The 26,730-nt window shown below is 41.1% G+C and overlaps 1 long non-coding RNA gene across 1 annotated transcript in view; it reads left to right on the top strand.

The window, feature by feature from the left end:
• Window positions 1–3,073: 3,073 nt before the first annotated feature.
• Window positions 3,074–26,730, top strand: part of LOC310682548 — a 143,907-nt gene continuing 120,250 nt past the window's right edge. Inside the window, exons 1-2 of the long non-coding RNA XR_014513979.1 lie at window positions 3,074–3,159; window positions 18,894–18,966. This is a non-coding gene — a long non-coding RNA (uncharacterized lncRNA). The remainder of the gene's footprint in view (window positions 3,160–18,893; window positions 18,967–26,730) is intronic.

The raw sequence follows: 26,730 nt of genomic DNA on the forward strand, positions 1-26,730 counted from the left end.
TGCTCAGTTTCTGTTTGCATGGACTTGGACTCCTATATTTAATATGTCCCCTTAAACATGTCCCTTTAAACATGATAGGACACTCACCCTCCCTTGTGTTCTGAACAGAAGAGAAGTGCAAAGAATAGCTTTTCTCTGTGAGTGAGCGTGGAGGTGGCTGAAGTAGATACCATTTTCTTTGATGACAGGGAATTCCTTCATCATTGTGTGGTCCTTTCCCCCTTTCTGCTCTTCTAGAAGTGGCAGCCATTTTGTGTCAGTACTTTCGAGGTCCCCACTTCAACATATACTGACTCGTTCAGACCCCACTTCACCTATGACAAACTCAAAACCTCTCCCAGGTACCCTGCCTCAGTCTGGAGTTCATCCAAATCCAGCCCATAGCCCTTATAAGTGGTAAAAAATTCTCCTTGAACGTGTGGGTGTGCCACCTCTATCCTCCTTTCAAATCCCCCACCAAACCATCTTTTCTGCAAGACGCTTGGACTCACAGCTTAATCCTCGCCCCCAACTGTAAACATGTTTTATCAGAATGAGTAACTTGTGCTCTGCCAGATGTTGTTGAATGCCAGCTTCCATCCGGCATGGCCAATGGTCAGGCATGATGGGAGTTGTAGTTCAAAGCATGCAGAGGGCCATCGATCCTTCACCCTTGTTCCAAGTACATGCAATGCCATTTGTCCACATTCATCCCTTGCTACACTTTTCTCTGCTTTCCAACCCCTCTGTAATTTGTCCTGTTCTCTACTTAAAAACTGTAATCTCCTTGGGATCAGGGATCTGTCTATTTTTCTTTTACATTGATGTCACTGTCTTCATTAAGTCAGAATGTGAAACAACAAGCAAAAGGAGAACAATTTTATGTCTAACATATTTAATACGTTTATGTGAAGACGGCCCTAGAATTGAGAAAGGATTATTTAATCTGCTTTACAGTATACAGTTAAAGGAAGGTTTTAAGTCAGACCTCAGTGAGCAAGGAGGTGGGAGGGTTTGCAGATTTTACTACCTTGGGGAGGGATGTAAAAAGGCTAGATAAAAATATTTCAGCTGTACATACGGTAAACATCTGTATATATTATAACAATAAAAATATTATAGTCTTGGTTCTTATTGTCAATTATATGTAAAACAAATAGTTGAAAAGGAATGCGTGTTTTATAATATTCAAAGGCAATGCAAAAATTGATAAAATATTAGTTATGTTAATGGAGAATAATGAAACCTTCTCTAACAACCATTCTGCATTTATATTTCCTTATTCCAACATATTAAAAATTGCACTTTTTCTGTTTGCAAATGATAATTGATCACAGGCTAAAGAGTGCATATTAAATTAAAAACACTACTGAGCTTTTGGAATCAATTTGCATAATCCTGACAATAATTGTTAAAGGGCAGCAAGAGTGCCATGGACTTAAATCTAGTGTTGTGAACTGCATAAAGAAGGCTCTAATTCATAATGGATAATAAATTGATGCTCTTTGTCAGTTTTCCAGTGAGTAGAGATCCACACTGGAGCGGGGAAAACACACCAGAATTCTAAACGTAATATGGAGCAAAGTGGCCATTGCTGAAATCTCTCTATTAACTCACGTTGACCAGCTTCTCACTAATCTCAGAGGTCTTTGAACCAACATGTTAATATATGAAAAATGTTGCTTTGGAAAACAAGGAATAACTAGGCAGTTGATCCTGAGCAGTTTTTGTTTGTGACCATCTATGGCCAAATATATTTTGAGCATTTATTTTGTCAGTACTGTATTTATTTTTAAGAGAAAGTGCTTAGCTGAATCTTGTGGGTTTTTAAAAAAGAAAATATGGGTTAGATCCAGACTGTTAGTTGAACTTAGGTCTTATTGAAATCAACGACAAATGATTTGAGTTCCATCAACTTCTGTGAAGGCCAAGTTCAACTAAGTTTGGATGTAACCCTGAATGCTAAACATCTTGTGCATGGTGGATGGATGCAAAATTGTATGCCTTTTTCAGAATGCAAAAAGGAAAAATATACTGGTTATAACCTATAAGCCCCTAAATTACTTATGCCACATTCTGTGCACACTTACCTGAGGGTAAGTCCTATCAAACTCAGTAGAGCTTACTTCTGAATAGGCACACCTAGGATTGCACTTTGACTATATATCATCCATATCACTTCTATTGGTGGGTCTCATTAGAATCTCAGATATCTGAATGGTGTCACCTATGCATCAAGCTCAGTCAGCAGGAAACTGTTTCCCAGTTATGAAATGTCATCCCACTGTAGACATAGAAGTCCAGACTTTGCTGCCTGGGCCAAATTAGACATGACTGTGGGAGAACCACGATCAGATTGCTCAGATTTTTGGTCTGTGTTTGTGTTCAGAGTTCTTTATTTGAATCTACTGCTCTCCTTTCACCTCAAGGTCCCAGGGTGTGTTGCATACAATTCAATAAAGCAAATTAAGTGAAATCGTAATTAACAACTTTAGCAACACTCCTCCACTGAAGAAGGGAGGACAACAGCAAGATTTTATAGTACTCCACCCCCAAAGAGATCAAAGAGGTGCATTGTGACTTGCCAAAGGAAAATGTATAACAGAAGTATGTGAGATGTACCTCAGAGGGGAAGGTGTTCTATAGCTTGGGGGCCAACACAGAGAAGGCTCAGTCAGCAGGCATGGTGCTGGTTTTTAAGTCTTTCTCCATGCCATTTTTCAACTCTGAATTGACCCCTACTTTTAGCCTTTTAAATTTTTTGCACAATAAACCTTTACAAGTACAGTCGTACCTTGGTTTTCGAACCGCTTTGTTCTCGAACGTTTGGGCTCCTGAATGCCGCAAACCCAGAAGTGACTGTTCTGGTATGCAAACCATTTTTGGAAGCCGAACATCCAACGGGGCTTCCACAGCTTCCAAATGGCTGCAGGAGCTTCCTATAGCCAATCAGAAGCTGTGCTTTAGTTTCTGAACGTTTTGGAAGTCGATTGTACTTCTCGAACAGATTCCGTTCAACTTCCAAGGTATGACTGTACCCACAAAGTGCCCTTACATTTTTCTCCATGGGCAAAAAGCACTTACTTGGGAGGCACTGAGAACAGGAAAATGGTACAAGAGAAGAGCCTAACAAGCAACCCCTTCCCAGAACCATGGCTCCTTATACAACCTGGAGAAGAGGTAGTGGCTTCCTTTACTATTTTATTTTTAAAGGGCAGGCAATACAATCACAGTTCCTCCAGTGACACAGCTCTTCCTGATGGCTTTTGGGCCTCTGGTTAAGCTGGGAAATTGGGGATGGGATGTCAATAATGGTGGGGGAACTTCAGTGAGTTTAAGAACATAAGAAGGGCCTGTTGGATCAGGTCCATCTAGTCCAACAAGCAGCAAATTTCATTTCAATTCATCGCTACTTGCCACAAGCTTACAGGATGGGTCATGCTATGAATCTAAAATAATACTTCTTTTAAAAAGGGTTTTATTTTAAGAATGCGGTCAGAGGATACATGGTCTTAAATTACTGCTTAGCATTTTCCTTGCAGTAATTGCTAATATTTTGAAGGGAGTGGGAAGCCTGACAAAATGCAACATTAAGGACTGGGAGTGGGAAGGTTAGGGTGGTAACAACAGGCATTGTTGCCATTTACCTTGAGTGGAGAAGGCTTTGTTGGAGTTGCTGGCCTGAAAAAGCTGACAGGGCGCTTAATCTGGCTTTGTAATAATTGGAAATGACATGCCCTATTGGCCTGGGATGAGCATTTGGTTTATATAGGACAGCACAGTTCCTTCAGACCAGACCTTAGAAAGGGAACTCAAAACAGCTTTTGTGCAGAGTAGGATTATGTCTTGATGCTTTGTATCTTTGGAGATTGAATAATTATCAGCCGTCATACTAAAAGCTGCTAAATGTGATCGGTGCCATAATATGCTCAGGAGTGATGCCACAGTTAAAATACACATGTAAGAAATTCAAAATACTGTAGTGTTGCCACTGACACTAAGTAAAATGTCACCACATAACAGCACATTTGACTGCCAAGGTTTTGTTTCTCTCTTCTGACCGACTGTGCCATCTTTTTTTTAAGAAACCAAGATCTTAAGTGGAGGGGTGGGAGAGGGATTTGAGGGGAGACATTTCACATGACTATGGAATGTAGCCTGTTGTCTCATGACTGAATGAAATGTGTTCTGATAGCTAAATGTGATTAGAAAACTCTTTGGAATACACTGTCACATTCATCTTTGGTGCTTATTAATGTTTTCTTTTTTGAGAGAAATACATGTATGTTGCTGGTAAAATGAGAATGTTTTTATGCACTGGAACTGGCTGACCTAGATTTCAGGCTGAGCATTAGATTTTTCGGAAGCTGACTGTGGCTTACTTACTGCATTGCCACACATTTTCAAGAAAGGTTGGTGTAACTGTGACTCTCAGTATCAGCCAGGACATACATAATGAAATGAATCAGCTAGGGAGCTAAACTGATTTGGGTACAAAACTGGGTTTGGTTGGTGATTCAACAGAGATGTTCCAATAATGGTTCAGGTTGTCTTTGACTTTGGGGAAATAAAGTTATTTAACATTTATTTATTTAATACATTTATATCCCTCCTTTTTCCAAAGTTGGGATCCAAGGCAGCTTGCAACATTTAAAAAAGATCAATTATAAAATACAGGGTAATAAAAACAAACTCGTTAAAAACAATATTTAAAATACATCACACCTTTTAAAGGCAGCAATTAAAATATAATTTGCCATGACAGCAGCCCAGTGATCAGCATTGACTGCAGCTTCGTTTTCAAAGTCCTGTTTGAATAGGAAGGTATTAGCCGGTTGGCAGAAGGATAACAAAGAGGGAGCCAATCTAACCTCTCTTAGGAGGAAATTCCACAATATGGGAGCAGCGACTGAACTGGCTCTGACATCACTACAAAGCCATTCTCCTCCAGAGGGGAGGAGTTATGATTGGGAGCCGTTTCCTGCCTTTAGCAGGGGGCGTTCCGGCCCCTGCTCTGTTGGCCCGGCTGCCGCGCCCCCTGGCAGCCATCCAATCTGGGGGAGGCTTGGGGGCAGGGTTTAGCCGCTCAAAATGTGGCCACAGCAGCGCTTCCTCCTCATTGCGCTGCTGGTTTTTGTTGGATCACCCACCCACCCTCCCTCTAGCTTATCGCTTTTTCTTGACCTTGCTATGCACCTATGGTTAGTCGCCTTGGTTGTCCAAGGGTCCTGGTAGGAATTTTTATCCAACTGGCAAATTGGCACCAGCCACTTGGTTTTTTGCCTACCTCATAGCAAATTGTCACAACCTTTAGGTATTGGCGGTTAGGCATTGGAATATGTTTGAGTATTGGGAAGCAGGGTGTGGCCATCGCCTACCTCTCCACTTTATGGGTATTCCGTTAAAGGAATCCGGCGGTCGTGGATCCTGTCTGACACCCTTGCTGGTGGCTAGGGCCATGGCACAACCCCCGGTGACGTCAGGGGGAGCTTACAGTTGTATTTGCATCAACAGGCTCCTCCTACTGGTGGTCAACCCTTGTTAGACTCACCCATTCCTGAGGGGGTGGAGTCACACTCTGTTGTTGTGTCCAATGCCCTAAGCCAATACCTCTCACATGCTGTAATCAATAAAGTTGTGGCCTTTTTTTAGCCCATTAACCTAATATTCTGTGTCCATGTGTCTCTTATTATCCTCAAGCAGGTGGTGTGTCCTCGAATCACAAACTGTGTTTCTGTTACAGAACTGAGAGAACGTGCTAACCTGAGGATCTTAGTACCCAGGCAAGTTTGCATTTGGAAATATGATATTTCATGTAACCAGGGCCCAAGTCATATAGGGCTTTATAGGTCATAACCAGTACTTGGAATTGTGCCCAGAAATGAACCTATGAAGTTTTTTCTTTTTCCTTAACAGGGGAGTAACACACTTCCAGTCATATTCAGCCCTATCTTCATTTCAGGTTTCTTCAACTCTCTGATGTCAGTTATATAAATATTTATTCCAGTTAGAAGAATTTATAAACTCCTTAATAAAAAAAATATTCCTAATCGGGGTACATAAAAGCAGTATACAACAATTTTCAGTAACAAACAAATGAAATCAGCAAAATTTATGAAGAAGGATACATAACTAGGTGATATGGCCCAGTAGGCTTGCTGAAACAGAAATGTTTCAGCAGACATCTGAAAGAATATAATGAGACTGCATGCCTAGTGTTAATTCTGAAGGTTTCATTATTTCACATAATGATGTATTTCTAGATCCAACTGTATTTCATCAATGAAGTACAAAATCAGACTTAAGTAAATAAATAAATATTTATTTATTTACCAGGCTTACTAGAACTTTAACAGAGAGCTTTCTAGTGTTCATTTCTTGAGAGAGCACCTGACAGGGTAGAGTGGGCAACCAAGCTTTGAAGGATTTTGTTTCATACTTGCTTTTAAGGGAATACTATATTGAGAATATGAGAATTCATTAACAGAAAAGTTAGCCATTTGTTTCCTCTCACAGTTATTTGAATTTAGAAAGGGCACCTGTAAAAATTGACATTTCTCTCCTTGTTGTTTGTTTCACATATTGAACTCTTGGTGAATATAACTGAGACCAATGACATTAAGGGCTGAGCAGCGACCAGTTAAAAATTACCCAGTTCACAGGTGGCACTTTATTGACAAGCAGATCACTTAAAGTCATTTAAAGAGCAGAAAACTTAGCTGAATTTGGAATGTTTAGAGTGCAGAAAGTTGGTTTTTGAATCAACTTTCAATGCACACATTTACACGTGCAGAGGAGTTTGTGTGTATGTCTATACATGTTTGTAAGAAAATGGGGGAAGAGGGGCAATCTCAATATAGGGGAGTCTTGTGAACCATGCTCAACACTCGTGTAAGCAACCCATGGATTACAGGCTGACTGCAGCCTTTGTATACCCTCCATGGCCTTTTAACAGTCATTGCCATCACTGTTGGTTTTACTGTCATTGCCAATTTTATGGCTGATTTTGCCTATTCCGCCATTGTTCCCCATGCCACAGCTTGCCAGTGCTGATTCCAAAACCACATTCCCAGCGTGTTTGCACTTCTATCTCAGTGATGTCTATGTTAGCTTGGTCATGTACATAGAAATGAAGATGGCAGGGTTCCCAATGATGTGCTTTATGGGTAGCTGGCCTCAGGCACCAGGCCTGTTGACACACCAACTCTGCATTATAAAGATGTCTGCAAACGGGACATGAAGGCTGGCAACATTAACTCCATCACTTGGGAATCCCTTGCAGATGACCACAGTCTGCTGGGAGAAAGTCAGGCTGGGTATCCACAGCAATGACTAGAGGAGAAATGACTGCTGGGAATAGCACAAAGAGAAGAAACGCTATGGGACGTTTACGCCAGTGAAACCGGACACCTTCATCTGCCTTAGCTGCAGTAAAGCACACCTCTCTCGTATTGGTCTCTACAGGCACAGCAGGCACTGGAGCTCTCCAACAGTTTGTTGGCACCCCCTGCAACTGATTTTAGCACCAATGGCACACTCTTCCATTGTCTCTCAGGCTTCTTCAACCTTGGCCCTCCAGATGTTTTTGGCCTACAACTCCCATGATCCCTAGCTAGCAGGACCAGTGGTCAGGGAGGATGGGAATTGTAGTCTCAAAACATCTGGAGGGCCAAATTTGAGGAAGCCTGCTCCAGACAGACAGAAGCCAATAATATTGTTTCTCCCCCATCACTTCTGCTTTGCCATCTCAATCCTTTTTATTTTGTCCTCTTTACCCACCTTAGAACTGCAGCTTAAATGAAAGTTCAGAGATCACAGAACACAGTGGGATTGGGATTTGATCTCTGGTGCCCTGTAATTGCCACTGATGACCTACGCCACGGAAACATTTGTGCAAAGTTCAGAATTTGTCTCTTTGTGTGTATACTACCTTTATGTAAAAAATGTCACTTGACTTTGCTCAGCTCTTTATTTGATCCCAAAGTATTTTTATTTTATTTTGACATTTACTATCATTTTTTCCAATTTGCTGTTTAGAAGCAACCTTTAACATATTTCAGATAGAGCTATTTAATATCGTCCATTGTAATTCTCCAGCTTCATCATAATCTATTTTTCTAAGGAGGTCACCTTTACCACAGGATGAGATTAATGTATTTTATTAACAATCTATCCTTTTTATGAGGTTGTCTAATTTGAAGCCGAGAAAAGACAAATTCAGGTGGCCTTATTTAATCCTTAAGAATCACCTTTTTGCAATCCTCTGTGGCATGAAAAACAAAATTGGTTGGTTTTTTAAATTACAAAATAACATGATCTCCAAAGTGTCTTTTGTTCTGAATATTTTGTCATTTCCATTAGTTATTTTCTGTCAAATACATCTTATCTGCCCTGATATTCTGGTCTGTAGCTGCAGTCACTGCAATATCTGTTAGTTCAGAAAATAACATTTTAAAGAGTTTATGTAAAATTAAAATGTAGTTTATAAGAGCCATTTTAGGAAAAGAGGCAATTCAAGATTCCTTAGCTCAAGCTTTCTGTTAATCTTCTCCCTTTGTTTTGTTTACATATAAAATCCCAATGTGATTATATTTGTTGCTTGAAGTGCTATAAAGTGCTTGGATATGAAGGGAAAGGAGTTGGTTTGCCCTTTTGTACACAAATACACCACAATGTTTATTCAATTTCAGTTTAATCTTTTAGCCAGCAATAAGAATATAAAAGACTGATCCATGGGACTTTTGTTTAGACCAAACCCTAAAGTTGTATATATATTTTAATTTAATCTGGCAGAAGGTTTATTTCTGGTCTGCTCTGACAGTGGGGTGATAGGTTTCTATCGCATTGCCTAATTAATACCTTTAATCTTTTTTAATGGTTAAACTGTCTTCCTTTGGTTGCAAGGCAGACTAGAGATAAAGGCACACAAGACTAGAGGTTAATCCCTGCATTTTACTTCTTAATTTCTGCAATAGGGATTCCCTTCCTTCTTTTGCCTGTTTATTTGAGACTTTCTTCAGACGCTGGCAGAAAAAGACAACAGGAAGTTTCTTTAGCCCTATCATTCAAGATTAGGCAAACATTAAAACTAGGGGAGATAGAATATCAAGTTATTAGGGAGCTGAGTGAATGGGCCACATAATTTCCATATCTGTTTAGGGTGGTTGTTTTTAAGATGCAAATGAAATGTTTATTTTGTGAGCTCTACTTTGTGGCGGGGAGCCTTTTGTGTTCATTCTTACAAGGCAATATAAACCAAAAGTATAATAACTCGGGGGGGGGGGACCCCCATGCATTTACACCACAACATAGTAAATCCAATAATATGGTACAGGATTAGAAAACAACATTACTTTCAGTTGCCTTATTGAGCTCCTAGCAATAGGCCCCAATGTCTGTGGTGGAAGGAGGGGTGTTGCAGGGCAGGGGAAAATGTTGATCGGCCATCTCCCACACCACATATGGAGGGGATGTGGCCATGGGGGTCAGGAGAACATCCCAGATGCAGCAATCTGTCTGAGATATCTCATGGTGACAGGAGCAGTGGCATAGCGTGGTGGGTGCAGGGGGGGGCGGCCGCACCAGGCACAACATCTGGGGGGGGGAGCACTCGCACTCGCAGCTCTCTGCCCCTACCTGGCTCACTCTCTCTCTCTCACTGCAGTGCTGGCTGTGCGAATCCGATCCGAGCCGCCGGGTCGCCCGCCCACTGTGGAGGGGAAGGTGCCAGGCATGTGGTGTGGTGCGGAGAGAGAGCGAGGGACTATCTGGGGGAGGGACAGTGCAGCGGGGGGGGGCACAAATTACTTGCCTTGCCCCGGGTGCTGACAACTCACGCTACGCCACTGGACAGGAGGGCTCCAAGTCAAAGCTGAGAGTAAAAGAAGTCTGAAATCTCAGAAGACCCAGGATTTTTTGTTCTTACGAAATTTCTAAACAAGACTAGGGAGAAGTTTATATAAGTCCTTGCCCCACATTGCTCAGCCTCATTCACTTAAAGTAATGAATGAGCACCACTCCTATGCGAATTGATGCACCCTGGACTCCAAGACCGTTGTCTGTCTCTTGCCCACCCAAATATAACATGCCTTCTCCTAATCCCTCTAAAGAGAATGCTGGCTTTATTATGAGAGCAATATAAAACCACAGAAAGAGACTAAGTGCCACTTGCTGGTTATGCTTAGAAATAATACCCATGCAGAGGGTGATTTTAACAGAACTGAAAGGGGGGGGGACACACAAAAGAAATTATTTAATCTGTAACAACTCTAAGAAATTTTTCAAGGAGGGATACAGTACTTTAAAGATACTGAAAATTGCCATTGAAAGAATTTATAGATAAAAAACACCCCACTCTTTCTAGATTTTCCCCTTTTAGAACTGTCAAACTAAGTGGTAGGCTTGTAAGCTTATGGCAAACAAAGGGAACTAGAAATGTGAGGAAATAATATAAAAAGGCAGAACAAAGTTTTAAAGTTGTTTTAAAGTGATTCCTTGGGGGAAATGAATATTTGCAGCATGTACTCTTCTACTGACACCAAACTTGATGGTGTTTTGGTGGCGAGTTATCCCCTCTCGAAATAATACATAGAATAGGCCTGTCCTGACATTAGTGTGGAACTCCAAAAGCAACTCAGAGCCATAGAAACTGGTATGATAAAGGACATATACAAATACTGAATAATACTACCACACTTCACATAATATGTTTTTTTAGTAGATAAGCAATATCAGAGGCCAATATAACTATTCTTATTATGTAGAATAGACCCATAGCTAATCAGCATCTATATGAGAAAATCTCCATTTATTAAAGAAAACCCTCTACTTTCTATGAATAAAAATAAGCTTCTTGGCACTTGAATACGTCCTACTTTTGCACCTGTGTTTTAAGAAGTGAACAAGTTATTAACATAATTAGTTGAAGGGAGACCTGCACTCTAATGAGTCTACTAAAATATCAACAAAAATTACCGCTGGACAAAACGGCGTCCTGTGAAATAGTTTTAAGTGTGTTTCATGGTGAAAAACAATTTGCCCTACCGTTACTATTACTCCTACTATGCTAAAAAGCAGTGGTAGTGGTAGCTGAGAATGTTATCATGTTATATGTGGGGAACTAAGCAAGAGAGAGGGATTGACCAAAGACCACAAAATCACTGTCAACCAGCAGGGGTGATTTCCTCTCCTGGATAAACAGAACGATGCTGGAACAGGCAGTGAGGAATTCCCTTCACAATGATGCCCCCTGCCGCAGATTTGGGCAACCCACCCACCCCTACCCCTCCGTACCCCCACAGCTGTGCTCACACTGCTGTCAGCCCTGTCACTGCAACTGTACCCTCACCTGCAGCTATGCCTGCACTGCCACCACAACACAGCGGGGAGGGGGATAAGGGAAAGAAGGCAGCACAGGAGAAGCCTCAGAGGGGTTGGCAGGAGCACAATGGCATAGACAGGAGGAAAGCAGGGTGGGGGTTGAGTTTGCTGCCTGAAGCAAATAGCTTTACCTTACCTAATGTATCCCTTCATGGATCACTGCCTTGTCATGGCGAAGGGGCTTGAATAACTCTGAGAAGCTATGAGCTATGCCGTGCAGGGCCATCCAAGATGGTCAGGTCATAGCCAAGAGTTTAGACTAAATGTGATCTACCTGGAGAAGGAACTGGCAAACCACTCCAGTATTTTGCCAAGAAAACTCCATAGACATAAAAAAAGGAGAAGCTTTGAGAAGAAAGTGAGAGTTCCCAAGAGCACGACTAAGACTAAACAACAACAAACCTAATGTATGGGCTGCCCCTGACACAACCGAACAGCTGAACAGCATTGTCCAGGGAAGTCTTTCCCCTGAAATTATTGATTTCTCACATTTATATCCCATCTTTCTTCCCTCAAAACCTTTGGCAATGTACAAGGGGCTTAGCTTTAGCATGCTCTATGTATCATAGACTGTTATGTATTCAGTGGTCTGTGTTTGCCTGAGCTCTGGTCTAAGGATTCTGAACTCCTGTGTTCTGATTTGATTCATGATATCCAATCACAGAACTTTTCAGGATTTGGGCCTCTGCCATTGGCCCTTAAATTCTGAGTCATGATTTGCAGCTTGGAAGTTTAGACAACCAATTACGTTGGGAGTGGGAGTGGCCAAGGCCTTCAGAAATGTATATAAGCTGTTGCTTTGCCCCTGTTGTCCAGTTCTGTTAGTTCAATAAAGGTTCTTGCTGTTATCACTGTGTCTTGCCCACCTACACTTCATTGAGCATAGCCTTTACCTGATTACAACTACAGCTGACAGTGCTGATAATCTGTTCTGCATATGTGGCAGACAGCAGGGGCTGGATCTGTAGGCCCAGAATTGTTTGTGACACTTTCTGCAGCACGCTGATATTAGACCCAGGAATTCCATGGCATGTGGGATTCAAACTCCAGTCTCTTTCATCCCAATACAACTTGCTATTCAATGGTCTATGCTGTCTCAGTGCAAGGACTGGCTTGTGGTTAAGCTGTATATAACCTACCAGGAATCTTATAAGGTAAAAGTAAAAATGAACTTTTGGGTCCTTCAGTAGTCAAAAGGCATTGTCTGTGCACAAGAATGGGATATCAACAGGCTTAAGCCAACCCCAATGCTCACAGAATTCAGAAAAAGACCCTAAGGGGACGATCACTCCTAACATATTGATGCAGACTGAGACCGATGAGAACTAAGCATGCTCAGTGGGCATGCAATACTGACTGACTGTTTGGAATGGGGGTGGGGGTGGAAATGGAAAGGGTGAACAGACAATTGTCCAGGAAAAGGTCATAGCATGTCTGGCATCCTGAACAGGAAAACACGACAATATTTTGCTGCTGTTCTCCTTTGTTTTGAATGATTCCCAACTGCATCTGTTTTTGTTACTTGACTACATAAGGAAACATCGCTTCTCTGCCCAATGTTGAAGCTATCCTTAGTAGGTTTTTACTTGGAGTTGAGATCTCCATGCTTCTTGTCACCACAAAACCACAATGAGATTTCTTATTTCAAATAGTTGTGAGATAAGTGAAGCCCACAAAATTAGCTGAGATGAATCACTCCTCAGCCTTTCAGCACGCCATTCATGTACGAGGGACTCTGGGAGAAATTAGTGAATTAAAAACAAACATGTTGATGTGATTAATGAGGCATGAAGAGCAGAGAGGACCACAACTATGAGAAGCAAATTGATTGTATTGATTTGATAGACATAAACAATAAATATCTCAACAAAACAAAAGTTGAGTAGGAAGCAGCCACTTCCAATAGCACTATCACCCCTTATCTACTTTATACAGATACATACGTACATACTTATATACATATAAAGATAAACATATTTTTATACAATAGTACTTAAAATATATTTTACTGTTCTGTAAAGAGCCAGTTTGGTGTAACAGTTAGAGCAGAGCTTTCCAAACTTTGTGTCATGACACATTAGTGTGTCAGTTGCAGTGTGTAGGTGTGTCACACAAACGCTCCCTGCTCTCCTCCCGGGGTTGGAAAGGGGTTAGTTTAACCTTCAGTTTGCTAGTAGAACTGAATTATTGTGACACGAAATGATGCATGTCTAAAAAGTGTGTTGCCAACATGAAAAGTTTGGAAAGCTCTGAGTCGGAGTGTTGGAGTGGGAGACCAGGGTTCAAATCCCCACTCAGCCCAGAAGCTCACTGGGTGACTTTGGGCCAATCACTGTCTTTTAGCCTAGCCTACATCACAGGGTTCTTATGAGAATAAAATAATGAAGGGAGAACCATGTACTCCATCTTTGGAGGAAAAAGGTGTTATATAAGTGTAATAAAGAAAATAAAAAGAAGGTGTTTGGATGAAAGATAGCCGCTGCAGCTTTTAAAGACAGAGAAGGTGAAGGGAATTAAGACTACTTCATTTGATGCTTTGTTCTTGTTATTTTTTAAAAACTTTGGAAACAAATATGAATGCAGCAAGACTTTCAATATTATTCAACATCATTTAGTTATGTGCTTTCACCAGATACTTGTTTTAGAGGACACTGGTGGGTTGAGGAGCCAGGCTCAGGGACTGAGGGATATCTATTTGCATCTTTCTGGATAGATACTATCTTGTTCCAGGCTGGGCCCCATAGGTGGTACTGGTGAAGCTCAGCAAGAGTCCAGAGTGTTCAGAAGCACCACAAGCTGCTCACTGTGGAGCCGGGTGCTATCAGGCTGGATACAAGGCACCAAAAAACAAGAATATTGCAACAATGGAATATCTGAAGACAATCTAGGGTTTAAGTAGCCCTGTTGCCAGGTTGGTGTTTCTAGCTCTTCCCTCTCTGAAGAAATTGCTGGTGTTCAAAGAGGGAATGACCCTATTACAGTGGCAACGGCTGTGGTGGGTACAGGGAGTACCCTGCTCCTTTTGGAGGTGGTGGCACAGAGGTACTCTTTTTCAGTGCAGTAAGTTCTGAGAGGGAGTCCTCAAATTCAGAGGAGGGAGACAGTGCAGACAAGTGACCAGGCGTAACCAATCAGTCAGACCAGTTCTCAGTGGGGTGTTCATCTTCACCAGTCAGAATCTGCTACTTGGGAAGCAAATCCTAAACTGGGGCTGAGCACCTAGTCAACAGCTCTGTGCAGGATGGTTTAAACACATCTATCACCACCAGCATTGTTCCAGATCTACACTAATATGCCAGTATTTTATATGTGCTCCTTTCACTGTTGTCATATTTGAATTGCTCATCCTTCCCCGCCCCAGATATTCCATATGTGGATAGTAGGTATAGTTCTCCGGACTGTAGAAAATAGCAAACATCATCAGGGATAATGATGTCAATGGCAGAGGCAATATGCAAAAATTAGTATGTGATACTAAGGAATACCAGTGAGCCATCACAATTTATGTAATACTATTTGATCTTTTTGTTTGTTTGCTTCCAGAGTTTTTAAACTTGGAGCAGCCCTCTGCAAAATTTTAAGACAATTCTGTGGTTTGCATGAGGCTTGTGCCCTGTGGGTAGGAAAGGTTGCTAAGGAGAAACTTTTTATTTGTATACAGCTGAGAAGTGGCTGCATGTGCAGTTTTAAGCTAATGAATAACTTGTTAAGCACACCTGTCCAAGTGGACCAGCTCCCACTAGGAAGTCTGCTTCCTTTCTATAATTAATCTCCTTATCCAAGGGAAGTTGGAGTAAGACTATCATTCCAGGCTCTGAAAACTAACAGCTTGAACTATAATGGACCAGCTAATGGAGCTAAATCAACTATCAAGTACACTCTGCAGTCCAGTCAATAAACATTTACTTCTGAGAACCAGTGGCAAAAGCAGAGCAGATAATTATCCCAATTATAGTACAAACAGGAAGAAGGGTCCTCTCTCCATCTAAGTTTCACAGATGAGAAATAGTTTCTGTTATTATAGAATTCAAGTAGCCCAGAAACTTGGTGGTACTTCTGGTGAGATGACTGACCAGGAAAATGCCACAGTCTGTAAGAAATTCAAAATAAGACTAGCGCTGCTGTTGTTTTTATATTGCCATCACCTTGCTAGCAATGGAGTGAACTTTGGTAAGCCACGTCTTCACCCACCCCTGAGATAAATAGCTATTAAGTGGTTAATACTGCCACACTGCCACACTGAACCTATTTATTAACTACGCACACTTCGCCAACAATACTGTTCCCAATAGCACAGGCAAGTAATGATGAATTCATATAATTTGTGAGGCAGCCCATGTGAGACTCCATTGCTCTCCCAGCTTACCAACACAGCCGGTTGTTAGTGTTTGCTGAGAGGTAGAGGGGAGAGTTACAGGGAGCTTGGCATAGGGTGTCATGTGATGGTGGGGGCATGGCATTGGTTCCATACTGCCATGGGCCACACTGAGCCAAGCTCCTCCCAGAGCCATTCTGAGTAGCTCTGTTGCCTCAGTTTTCACAAAAGGTAAAGCACAAGATCAATTCTCTTTCTGAGAAAGCTGCTTGAGGAAATGCCCTCAGAATGAAGACCTGATACCCAAACTGAGTACCACCCATTTCAGTCTGATCAAAGACTGACCTGAATCCTGACAATGTCTAGGTAAGAGTTTTATCTGTAAATCAGAGCTGCCTATGTACATTTGCCCCCCAGAAATTTCTATGGGAAAGCCAAACCAGGTGTGCATATGTTTGCTAAAAACACGCTCGGTGACTTTCATATAATATGGGGTTGGGGGGGGGGTCTGCTTTTGAAGAGTGCCCAACAGATAGTAACAAAATATGTAACCCACCTTATCTCCTTCCTCTCTATTTCATTCCTTTTCCCCTTCCCAGCCTGGTTCTGGTACCAGACATGAGCTGGCTGCTGCTGGTTGGTTGTCTTCAAGTGGTAAAGTGCAAGAAGGCAAGGCAGGGATCCCCTGCACTTGAAAAAGTAGACCCCCACCCACCCACCCACTTTCACTTTATATCCAAACCAGTGAACCTTGAATTAAAATTTATAAAGTGATGAAATGGTTTTGGCTCTCAGGACCATGGGAGGATGCTAATGGTTGGCTTTGCGTGCTGAATTTGATAAGGCCTTTTATGCTACCATCGGTATTCTTTTTTGTGGAATTTATAGATTGACTGTAGCGAATTTATTAAGGAATGTGTAATTCTTTTCCTTAGTCAACTCAGAAAGGAATTATATTTGCTCTACACCTTGTTCGTTAATTCATTTCAAAAGGTAAGGAACATATTTCTGCTTAAGACTTTAAACTAGTAGGCTAGCAGATAATTAAAAACTGTCTCTATAATGACTAATGTTAAATTGGTCTGTTTTATAACTTTCCCTTTCTCACCCATCCTTTTCGCTGCTAATATTGAAGGAATCCCTTCTGAAATAACATCATGGAGCTTGATTTGCTGAAAAGAACAGTCCCACATGTTGTTCTTTATATGGAATTTCACTGTTTTAAAGTAAAAAAACCCAAACTAAATACCCTACAGGATTCCATCCTGTGAAGTTTGGGGAGCCTCACGGCTGAATGGAACCCTGTCTTACACCCACACCCACCCACACACCCACACCAATATTAGCAGATACCCATGCAAGCAGCATGATGGATATCCCTTGTAATGTCCAAGACTATGGCTTCGTGATGGAGCACACAGTACAGGTCTCCAACATCTTCTAGAAAAGACTTACATATCCATCAAATGTACATAAAATTAGTTTTTTGAAATCAAACCTGTATTCTTACCCATATCACACTGCAGAATGAAATATTTAAAGCTTGGCATATATTATTGCAGAGACATTTTTCTAAACTCAAGTTCCACAGGTCTAAAATAAAATATATCATCCTTTCCAACAAATGTTTTTCAAAGCATGAAAAAAACCCTCTTGATTTTTTAAAAAAGAACTTTCGATCATTTTTGTGCCATCCCTTTTACTTTTAGTGCATCTCTGTTATAAATTAACACATTATAAAGAGCTGTCATAACAATTTCTCAGCGATTTAACTCAAGTGACCTCCTGTAGATCAGATCGTAGGCAAAAAAAATAGCTTCATAGACCTCATGCAGTTTCTGTTGATATTCCTTAAAAATAATTCTGTTGATATCTCTTTAAATGCAGCAAATGCATTCTTCCCTCTCTCAGCAAACCTGTTCTGTCTAAGGCATTATTGCCATCCACCCAAGTTCCATTCAACTTTATGGCAATTCCACCTCCTAGCTCATGGACAAGGAATCTGTGTTGTTAGACTACAGTCAATCCTGGCTGTTGACTATGCTGGCTGGGGCTGGCAGGAACTGAAGCTCAGCAACATCTAGAAAACCACCAGATTTCCTCTCCTAGCCTTTCTTGTTTGGTGCAGGCAACATATTAGTGGACAGTTGAGAAACCATGGAGAAGGGATGGGTTATCCTCACAAGTACTGATCTTACATACACCTCCTGTGTGTGTCTGTGCGTGCGCATGTGTGTAGTTTATACATGACTAGGCTTAGTGCATGAAGTTAGGTATATTTCAGAGACTGGAACAGGGCACATTATTTTACTAATTCACATCACAAGCTCACTGTCCACAGATATGTCATATGCAGAGGGTGAATGTTCTTGCCTTTTCTATCCATTTATACTGACATTGGGCTAGATTAGGCATGATATGATCTGGAGAGCTGTTTGAATTTATACACCAGTTTAAAGTCATTGAGACCTGCAAGTTATATGCACGAAGTGGGAATCAATGGCAGAGCCTTTTTAGGTGTGGCACTCAAGCTCAGCAACAAACTCACAAGGAAGCTCTGTGCAGCTGCTCAATGACTTGGTTTTTGATTAGCAGTGAAAATAGTTTTATTTCAGTGAGCTTTTGTAGATTATCATCTCTGGGCTGTCTTTTATGCTGCTTCCACTTTTTTTAAGACTTGCTGTGTGGTTTTCAGTATATTTGTTCTTCATTATGCTTTGCTGCTTTAACGTTGAGCATATTTATTTATTTATTTATTTAATTCCCCTCCCCTAAAATTATTATACCACTAGACTGTAAAAAAACAAACAAACAAAAAACACCCACCCTCAAAATGGTTTATGAAAAGCATACACCACCTTGTGCATTTGTTAGAAAGCTGGGAATAAAAAAAAAATGTGAGATAAGCGCTGAGCAGGTAAGTTGCAAAATATGGAAAAGTATTGCAGATCTGGAATAGAGTTTAAAATTCCAACATATGGGACTGGAAACCAAACTATGTTACTTTTTAGAAATCTGCACCCCCTCAGACTACACAGAGGGCTGAATGGACTTTTTTAGGGAGTTGCAAATGACAGCAGGAGGGAAAAGGAGATGGTTGATATTCTTTCCATTAACTTTTTAAAAATCTTAGTATCCAAGCCAATGAATTTTGATTTCTTTTTATAAGGTACACATATCTTCTAGATTTACCTGTTTCTGTTTATCTATTTCTCTACAGATAAAAGGAGAATAGGCACAGAACCATTTTGCTGGAAAATCACCAGAATGTGCTGAGCGTTCTCAAGGATATGGTATGTAAACAATGCGTCACTATTTGTTGAATTTAGGATTAGGATGGAAGTTTTTATTTGCAGACTTTTGTTTTCAAATTTTAGGGGACAGGGGCAAAAAGGGAGAGAGGTTTGGGGGGAGGTGTTAGAAACAGGTTTAGAGAGCTTAAAATTTGGTGCAACAGCCATGAAAATTCCTCCAGCACCCCCTTACATTATTTTGAACTTATTTAAGATTGGCTCTCTACTGGTGTGGTCACATAGTATCACAGAATTGTAGAGATCTTGCACAATCTGGGTATCGCACCCAGTTTGTTTTGCTGGCACTCTTATTTTCAACTCACTGTGGGGTGAGCTGAACAAATCTCTTTCTGCATCAGCTGCCTATTTTCTAAAAGGGTAAATCTGTTTGCTGCAGACTAATTTAAAAGTTAGTAGACTGCTTTTCCTGGGCTGTATTTTGTGCTGTTCTTGCAGAGACATGAGGGATGAATTTGTCCTTTTCGATATGATTGCTGCAGATTCTCCTAGTGTTTTGCAGAGTAGAGGCTGCTTCCTCCAAGTTATCTTTCTGGCTTTGTTAAGGGATGTCCTCTATTAGCTGCATTCATGCACAAAGCCCTTTGTCTAGAATTCCAAGCACCAGGCTTTCAGATGTACTTTTTGTCTGTAAAATCGCAATATTTTTAGCCTGTTCTGTCAAAGACAGTGGCCCCACCTAGGGGACAGGATTCTAGCCCAGGTCAGGTGTAGGTGTGTGTGTGTGTGTGTGTGTGTGTGTGTGTACCTGGTAGGCACAGCATCCAGCCACACTTGGCCACATACCACTAATACCAATTCAAAACCCAGGAAGCAAAGGTCAACTCAAGCAAAGGTAAGATTCCAGCCAGTCAACCTCAGACAAAGGAAAGTTTGGGTCCAGATAAGTGAGAAAGAGTACATATGTTTGAGGGATGGAGGGAGAGATAAGTATAGATATACAGTATTGTTGTACCAGAAGCAAAACATTTTTTTAAAAAAATGCTGTTAGCAGCTGAAAAATAATTACTGCTCTTGAATTTGCTTCTGAAGCAAACAGTGTCATGCCCCTTCATGCTGGGGATGATCTTGACAATATGATCTCCAATCAATTGATAGGTGACAAATTATTATTATTATTATTATTATTATTATTATTATTATTATTTGTTATTTATTAAGTTTCTATATTGCCCTTCATCTGAGGATCATAACTCACTATGGCCCCCACAAACAGCTTATTGAAAAACCCTCCTCCATGTTTCAGATGCAATTTGGAGATTCAGTGGGAGCTCCACTGCAAAGAAAAGAACTGTATTTTATGTGCAGTATTTTTGGATATCGTCCCTCTTAACAGTTTGGGGTTTTAGTGGGAGTTATTGAACAGGAAATTCACAGGATAACTTTTGATGCACACATATTTCAATAGTACATGTATAAAACCTCTGGATCACAGCCAGTGCTAAAGTGCTTGGGAATTTCAAAAGCTAGCCAGCAAGAGACTTATCTTCTCCTAGTAAATGCCCATGTTTAACTAAATACTTATCTGCTGTGTTTATTGAATTTGAATATACACATGGAAATATGAAGGGATGCTGAAGAAAAGGGAGATTAAAATGGTTTCAATTTATTAACTTTGAAACGGATAGGCGTTTGTGTGGCAAAGGCACTAGCAAAATAAATAAACATCAGTGCTGCAGTCCTTAGATCAGCAAGGAAGGAAGAAGGGTCTTTGAAGGGAAGAGGAGTTTGGGGAAAGGAATGTAGCTCAGTGATAGAGTCATTGTTTTGCATCAGAATGTCCCAGGTTCCATCCCTGCCATCTTGAGGTAGGTCTGGGAGACAACCCTATTGCAAAGAGGCTCTGTTAGCCAGTATAGACAATACTTGATGAATGGCAGGGGCGTAGGAAGGGGGTGGGGGGTGCGGTCCGCCCCGGATGTCATCCCTGAGGGAGTGACAAAATGGCACACTGTGGGGGGCGGCACTTACCGTGGGGCCTGCCCTGCAGCACACTGGAACCACGCATCTTTCCTGGGAGTGATGTGGTGGCTTGGGGCCCCGCGCTGCCCAAAATGGCAGTGTGGGGCTTGCGTCCACCAGGCTGACTCTGTGGGCAGCTTGCTGCACTGCCCCCCTGGGCAGATCACCATGCTGCCTCCCTGGGAGGATTGCCGCGGTGCCCGCATGCGCAGATCGGCCCATCCCCGTGTGCGACTCGCCCTGTCCTCACCACTCCGGGTGCCAGTGCAGCTAGCTATGCCCCTGATGTATGGTCTAGCTATCAGGAGTTCAGCCTACACTCGAGTATGACCCTGGTAGAGACACATGCCCGACTGGCATGTTCTCTCCCTCCTGGTCGATTGTTCAGGAGCTTCTTTCTTCTGCCCGAACATCACAGCAACCGATGCCAACCGACACTGGCACACTTAGGGATCCACAGAGTTTGTGCAGTTGCGTAACAGACCTCAGCAACTCAGCATTTTGGCTGATCTACTTTATTTACATATAAACACACACGGAGCACTGCAACATGGCTCCCTCTCTCTCTAGCATCAGACAGCAAAGAGAAAAAGAACAAAGAACTATAGTCCCATTTCACAGAACACAGTAACACAAACATCCTGTCTTCGTCACTTTCCACTCGGTGGAGTCAAAACATACACCATCATGTGACAGACAAAAATCCCATGACTGCAATCATAGATCAGGAATTCTAACACTAGCTCCATATAGGGCAGCCTCAAGTGCTCTTAAATACAGTGGTACCTGGATTACATACACTTCAGGTTACATACGCTTCAGGTTACAGACTCTGCTAACCCAGAAATAGTACCTCGGGTTAAGAACTTTGCTTCAGGATGAGAACAGAAATCGTGCTCCGGTGGTGCGGCAGCAACGGGAGGCCCTATTAGCTAAAGTGGTACTTCAGCTTAAGAACAGTTTCAGGTTAAGAACAGACCTCTAGAACGAATTAAGTACTTAACCTGAGGTACCACTGTACAGTAGAGCTTAGTATTCTTTCTTCTCCTTCAAAGACATAGGTATTGTGGGAGTAGAGGGATGCTGTGCTCTCAATCAGTGTTTCAGGGACTATGATATTTTAATGGGGAGCCTCTTGGAATGCTGTTTGCTACATACCCCATGACCCTCTCCTGTACACACTTACCTAAGAAGCCCCATTGAATGTAATGGGACTTACTTCTGTGTAGACTTGCCTAGGACTGCAGCACTAATAGATCCAAGAGTAATTTTTCAACACATTTATAAAGAAAATTATATTGGTTAAAGGCAAATAAGTGGGTTTGATGAATATACTTCTCCCTGGGGCAAGACTTTTTGCAAATATAATTTAATGTGTTTGTTTTCAATCCTGTAATTGGTGCGGTTGGGGAGCCAAATGCATCTCACCTATACTATGCATTCTGCAAGAAGTGTTTGTACAAAAATAGTTCTCAGGCACAGAAATGGTGAAAGATTTGCTTTAAATAACATGTTAAATATTGAATACATATATTAACTATTTATCTGTTGGTGGGAACTAGACCATTATAATATACTACCCATGGAATGCAGCTGCTCTGTTTTATCTTGTCCAAGATGTTATTTTGAAAAGACTACACAGCATCTGTAAAGCTTGCAGTCTTGCATCATTTGCACATTAGTATGTTTTGAATCCTCGATCCACCTAAATCATGTAATAGGAAAACTGTCTTTCAAATAGAAATACGCTCAAGAAAAAAGGGAAAAAAAAACACATTCAGATTTATGTGATGGTTTCCATAAAGCTATGGATAATTATTTACAAAACACAGGATTAATAAGCATCTATTTTCATGTCATCACTGGGAAGAGATTCAAACTTACTCAGATATCTTGCCATTCTGTTTTATGAAACTTTATCTTGGTATATATATAAAATATAGAGCTTGTCATACTTATCTGTAATGTGAAGTGATTTCTGTTCATCTCTATGCACCTCGTGCCTAGCTTTTCCTATCCTGCTTTCCACACTCTGGCAAACACATTAACAATAGAGACTGGGGTAAGATATGAATATATAGATACCTTGTACATAAAATATATGCTCCATCCATAGTTATAGGATAAGGCTGTACAAAACTCCCAAACTATTGTGCTTTGTAGATTATTTGGAGTACAAAACTTTCCCCCTTCCAAACACCATCACTCACTCATGTTTTATTGCAATTTCTATCTCCCCCCCCCCCCAAATTTGGAAACAATACTAACAGATTTAGCCTATCAGCCTTCTAAGATTAACTGTTTCCATAATCATATTGTGCCAATGCTGTCAGGGATGGGTGTCTCCAAAGTTATTCTGAAGTCATTTAGACTATTAAAGGATTAATAATCTGGCCTTGCAAACCCTAAATGATTTGAGAAGTTATTACTTTTATCTGGAGTCCCACAGGCTTCACCTGAAACAATTAGACGAACAGGACTGGTCAGGGCCTGAGCTTCTGTTGTGGAATTTAAATAGAACCTCTTTATCCCATTCGAGGTTGAAACTGATTTAAATCGAAAGCATGTTCAGTACATTCTTCTTTTTTTCACAAGAAGCTAAAATGTGCTTGTCCCAACCATTATGTAAATGGACACAGTTATAGCTGCGTCTGTAAAACAAACACCCCACCCTTTTCAAATAAGGACCATCATGGGCAACCCTGTTTGTCTGGCTCTTATTGGGAAACAGGGTGCCAAAGTCAAGGAGAAAATCCCTTCTTTAAACACAGAATGCGGCCATCTTCTGAAAAGAACACAACTTTTATTTTATTTTTTAATGAGCCGTGCACAATTAGATAAACCCTCCCAAATGTAGATAGTATAACTGGATAAAGATGAAATCTGCTGAAATCATCTTATGTAAACTGCATAATGGCACTTCAAATGGCCCCTTTCTGTCACCCACCATAAGCATCACACACACACACACACACACACACACACACACCATTCCCGCTGCAGTCAGGTGAACTGTCAAAGAGCTATTATGGTTGGCTGCCTAGAATTCTGTGGAAAGACAAATCTGTACAATTTTCTCCTTGGACAATAAATGGTTCTTTTTGTGCTTTTAGGTTTCCCTAAACAATTTTGCTATATAGATAATGTGGGTCTTCTTTTCTTCTTCTTTTTTGCATGATAGATAGATAGATAGATAGATAGATAGATGACAGTGAAGGGATATCGTTTGGGCTGAAACCTGTACCATGAATGGATGGATACATGTTAGCATTACCATATATGGGTAAGCTTTTATTTTGTATTTTTTCCCTGCTGTAGCTCATCACGTATGGTTCAGACACATAAGAGCAGCATGTTGCATTTTGGTATATGTTTAACCGCTATTGATAGAACTAGGAAATGGAGGAACCAAACACACATACAACTGCGAGATCACTCGATTTACAATTCAATGCTGGGACCTGACAAACATTACATACGCTTAGCCTTCCATGCCTGTTTAAAATACTGCATGCTCAGAAACGAACAGATTATTGTAATGTGTAACAGTGCATCTTCTGATAAAGCCTGACCTCATAAATAAAGAGATGAATAAAGGTGGAATTTCTGAAAGTGTTTTCTTTAGAGACAAGGCTTTTGTACATTCTAGGGGAAAGCTATATGTTAGGGTTTTTTTATTTTTATTTATTTAATATACTTAAATAAAGCCTGGACTTAATAAACTGGACTGTTTATTTTTTAAAAAACAACAACCAGCAAAACAAAAATAAGCAGAACAAATATTTGTAGAATAGCCTTTCAAAAAATAATTGTTTTTCCTTGTTTTTGTATACTGCTTATTTATTCTAAGAATTTGCTTCAGCTGATAAGCAGCAGAAGTCAGATTTCAGGCGCTCAAATTGTGGCAGTTCAATAATTGCCTACTCTGGTGTAATCCTATTTTTTTCCAGTGGCCTCGACTAGTGTGAATGGTCATGGAATAATTCCCAAAATTTTCTTTCAGATGTCACAAAATTGCATGAGGGTAGACATCAGATGCCGTTACAAAAGAAGCAGATGCAACGCAGGCAAATGGCGATTTTAAAATCCTGTACCATCAAAAACCATCTTGTTTACAAAATCATAGATTGGAAAATCCCATTCTCTCTCTCTCTCTCTCTCTCTCTCTCTCTCTCTCTCTCTCTCTCCCTGTCACACACACACACAGACACATATATAAAGTTCTTTGCAGCACTTGATGGAACTTTTATGTTTTCCTTTATTTTATTTTTTTAATTCCTTGGAAGTATTGTAGATTAACAGTTGTATTTTACATTTAAAAAATAATAATTTGTGGGTAAACGTTTTAAATGTGCTATGAATACCATTTTACATGCTGGTGCACATGTGGGTCCTTTTGTAGATGCACTTAGTGAAGTGGTTTGCCTGCATATGCATTTTGCGAAAACCCCACTGCCCCAATCTGGCAGAGGCATTTTGAGAACAGATATGAGATTCTGTATATGGATTGGTCCTCGGGATCAGTTCCATGCGCGTGCACACAGAAGTACTGTGTAGTAAAAATAAACAAATCCTTGCATTGAGAACTTGGGCGGTGCACAGATAGTGCTCCTACATTGCGCATGCGCCACTAAACATATGTTTAGCATTTCCAGCTTTGAAAGCCTGGATGAAGCACGGGAGAGGGAACCTCAAAAAAGGTTGCCAGGTCTGCCACAGCTGACAGGGCCAACCGTGCACTAGGCCAGAGGACACCCATTTGCACCAGCTTGTTCACAGTGCGCTGCTGTGTACAAAACCATAACTAGCCCATCATGTGCATTGCACAGTAGGAGGCATGGACTGCAATGCAGTAAATACAATCCCTGCATGGAAATTCATCCTCCCCCCTCAAAAAAAGCTCAATACCTTTTTGTGCCTGGCAACCCTAATATACATCCACATGCATGAGAACAAGCTTCGGCCCTAAATGCTCAGCATCAGCGCTTTGAATAACACACTTGAAACCTTGAGCTGCTCCAAATGTTCTCTGGATTGTGGCCAGGCTCTGTGCCCCAAATAATTTACATGTAGGCGGTGCTTTTCTTCTGGGGGTGCGCATACCCCTAAACATCATGTGAATCTAAGTTTGGCCTCATTGAGGGGCAGTATTTCAATATGAGTAGGAAAATGAGAGTACCCCATAACATTTCTTTTTTTAGAAAAAAAGCACTGCATGTAGGATGGGAAGCTGTCATCAAATGCACCATTATATTCACCAAGAATCAGTGCTAAGCCTGGTACAGATGGTTCTTCCTTCTGTCCCACAGAGTTAGTTAATATATATTGCTATAGAGTTGTCTTTTGGAATAGGTTCACAGAGCCTTTCCTCCCCCTGTCGAGCCACGTAGCGCCCACAGAGCAGCTTCACGATTCTCAGATAGCATAATTTTGGAAACGTCGTACGTAAGCTTATTTGTTTCTCTGCTGTCTTCATAAGCAGGAGAATCTAATTCCCTCCCCTCTGCATATCGGCTAGACTGGACAAATCAAGGTGACAATCCGTGGTTAGCCCTGTCAGGCCCTTTGTGCTGCTGCTGCTCTGAATTGAAATACAATGGAAGCAAAGTGGTATATATAACAGTCCAGCTGCTTTGCTGTGACAGGAGAGTCCCAGTATTACAGTGTGTCAGATCTTGTTTGTATACCGAGTGTGGGCCATTCCGTACGATGACAATGCAAATTGTGAAAACTCTCCGGCAAGATAGGAAGTCATATCAGGAGATGTATGTCTGGGAAGGTGTG

Source organism: Podarcis tiliguerta, assembly GCF_965153285.1.
Source record: "Podarcis tiliguerta genome assembly, chromosome: 7".
In the NCBI taxonomy this organism is placed as follows: domain Eukaryota; kingdom Metazoa; phylum Chordata; class Lepidosauria; order Squamata; family Lacertidae; genus Podarcis; species Podarcis tiliguerta.